Here is a 3,550-nt window from a genome sequence, read left to right on the forward strand (position 1 = left end):
TTTCTAAGAAACTATGAAAAAGTTAAACGCATCTTTTGCACACAAATGACTGTAATAACCCTTGTAATCAGTCTTCCCTTAAAATTTGCAGCTCTCTTTCTGAGAATGTTGGCTTTCTTTGTTTTTTGTTTCTTTTACCGTGTTTATTTAGTCAGCTTCGCTTGCCATGGGGTCTTTAATATGTATGACCTCAATTACATGTGGATTTTGATTGGCTTTTGCCTAGGACACCTGTGAAAATACCAGAGCGTTAAAAAGACACCGGCACATAAATCTTTGCCACAGTGACTTTTTAAAAAGTTTTTAAAAGAAGTTTTTTTACCGTTACTTTTTACTATCATCATCTCTAATTAATGTTTTGGGCCTGGATGTGGTTCGAGACACATTTTAGGCATGTATTGAAAGAAAAGATTTGGGTGACTATTGACTTCTATAATTAGCAACGTGAGCCTCATAGTTCCAATGTTAAACTAAAGAAGCAAAATGTGGGCACCAAAGACATCTTGGCTGATTGACCACATCCAGAGAAATGTAAATTTGATTATTTTCCCACCAAACCATTATATTACGGAAATATGTAATAGTTGTTGAAGACATCACAATTGTTACATTCATAGTATTTGATTATGTCATTAGGAACGCCACATCTCATTTTGGTATGGTCTGTCTCATCACTGTTGCTGCAGCTACAGCCCTGCAGGTGAAGAACAAGCAAAATAAACCTGAATGAACACAACAAAACATGAAAAGATATGTGTATATTTAGCATGCAGACTCCAGAAAATGGTACAAGGAGAAGATCAGCTAGATTGGTGGACTGAATCTGTGTAACCTGCACATCTCCAGAGTTCAGAACATTCCAGTGCGTGAGATTTCACAAAAACTAATAAATGTGGCTGCTGAAACTGCTAAAGCACTTATATAATATATACCTATTTTTGCGACCTGCTTCTGGTTGGTGCTGACTCTGAGGAGCTCGGGAGGCGTGGCCATGCGAGCGGCCACACGCAGAGACTCAGGTGTGCGCCCTCCTGAAAGAGGAGCTTAAAATATTGTTGTTATTGTTTGTTAAAGATGTGTATATGAGTTAATTATGCTATTTTGTGTCTGATGTCTGGGTTGTTTGTGTGTGTGTGTGTGTGTGTGTGTGTGTGTGTGTGTGTGTGTTGGGGGGGGTCACCATGAGGGTGAAGTGTATGGCTGATGGTGACCTCCCCCCCTGTGTTTGGTATTGCATATGTGCTTTTCTGCCCTGTTGTTTAATAAAGAGCACTTCTCCCAGCAGATTCATGGCCTCAATGTGTCTTACTCTATGCTGACACCACAGTGTACACAAAACTGGCTTCTTATTCCAAACCTGCCCTAAATGGTGCTGCAGTTACACTGAGGTGCCTTAAGCAGAGAATAAATTTTGAAAATGAAGCTGGCAAATGAGAAACCAACATCAGCTCAACTCTGTACATGCATCAGTTTACCTCAGTGAATGCATACTTACTCAAGAAATACAGGGTGATTCAAAAAGATTCATCCGATTTTAAAGCAGCACACTTTCACAACCGTGAGGCGCCTAGGAACCAATGACATCAATTAATCAATCAATGAATCAACCTTTATTTAATCTTGGAGAACACTGAGGGTGACCCTCATTTACAATGCTGCTGAGTTGATACAGAACAAGGGATTGATAATGTTAAGAAGATATCAAATAAATCAGGTAAGTATAAAAAAACGAAACCTTAATAATACAAATACATAAAAATACAATAAAAATATAAAACAATAATTAAAACATAGCTAAAATGTAAAAGATAATCAAATCAAAATAAAATAAAAGGAGAATAAGATCAAAAAGTAAACTAAACATTTATTAAAAAGACTAAATTAATAAAAAAATAATCATAATTAAAATAAGAACACGAATAGTAATAAATAAACACGCAAATAATTAATAAAATAATGAAAATAATGGCATTAATAGTACAAATATAAGTAAAACAGTGTGAGGCAGAGTTGCGGTGGTTAGAGAGTAAAAGTTTAAAATGACTGAATGACCCAGCCAGCTGAGCTGTAGTGTTTCCTGTGGTGAGGGTCCGGCTGTCCGTGTGGGAGCTGTGAGGGAATACCAGTTGTAAGAGGGGGTCATAGAATTTCTGACTGTCAGTCTGGCAGTGAACCTCCAACAGCTCAGAGCGTTCGTCGTTGGTACCATCAGTTCCAAGAAAAAGCTCACCAGCATCACCAGATCTCACGCCGTGTGACTGTTTTTGTGGGGGTACGTTAAGGATCCTGTTTATGTGCCACTCCAACAACACTGGATGATCTCTGAAATTGCACTGAAAGAGCCACGAGTGCAGCTACACCCGACATGCTCAGTCGAGTATGAGATGAATTTGACTATGGTGTTGATGTTGTCTGTACAGCTGGAGGAGGTTCACACTGAGACCTTGTACAACTACATAATAAACTTTATGCTCATTTAAACCATTTACAGTTTAGTGCATTGATCTGTAATGATTTACAAGAGAAATCAATCATTTTGAAATCAGATGAATCTTTTTGAATCACTCTTTACCTTAAACTTTCGCTTGGAAATGTTAAGTGGCACAGCAAAGCTATAATCGGCCACTGGAGCTGCTGGACTGATGAACGCTTCTCGCTGGCTGATCTAATGCTGCATCTCAAACCACACACTTCTATACTAATGAGTGCACTTCTAAATGATACTGTGCTATTTTTACACACTGTTTGGTGTTCTAGTATGCAGTTTGAGACGTGGTATTAGTAACACTGAAATCTGAGCCATTTAGATTTTGGCTTTTATCACTACACAACAAAAATAAATAAATGAAAGCAATACACTGAAATATATTGGTTAATGCATTTTTAAATGAGACAAATTGAGTGTTCAAAAAACAGTGTACTGCCTTTACTTCTGCATCAGTTATGGCTTTATCATGTCGTTACAAACCGCCGCTGCTGACCGAACTTCACGTGCGAGTGTGTGACATCATTGGAATACTATAAATACTTGAATGGTAAAACCAGATCAGATCTGTAGTATGGAATATACACACATATCCTGGCACAATCCAAATCCTTTAGTGCAAAAATGAAATCTCACAGCACTTTGGATTTTCCTTCTAGCTGACTTGTGAATTCCTGTAAATCCTGTAAATCAGAAACTTGCAGTGTAAAATTAGATTTACATAAAGGCCTCGCTAAGATGGTCCCATCTGCCTCCAGCTTACAGAAGAAGAAAAAGAAAGGACCAGCAGACTATTCAGTAGTCTATTCAGTAGTAGTCAGACTATTCAGACCTACTAATTCTCTATACAAATAGACAGCTTTCAGATATAAATACATGAACACTATGGCATAATTTTCACAGAAAATCTGATGACAGATGTATACACACACATGTGCTGTGGTTTCTCTACATCTAAAAATCCAACCCAAAGTGCCTAATATGTCTGTCTTGCAGTTGTCAAGGGGCGTGTTCAGTATTTAAAAGCGAATGTGGGAAGGTCTCCCTTTTGTATTAGTTTTTCGA

This window comes from Colossoma macropomum, unplaced genomic scaffold (genome assembly GCF_904425465.1).
Source record: "Colossoma macropomum unplaced genomic scaffold, Colossoma_macropomum, whole genome shotgun sequence".
NCBI classification, from domain to species: domain Eukaryota; kingdom Metazoa; phylum Chordata; class Actinopteri; order Characiformes; family Serrasalmidae; genus Colossoma; species Colossoma macropomum.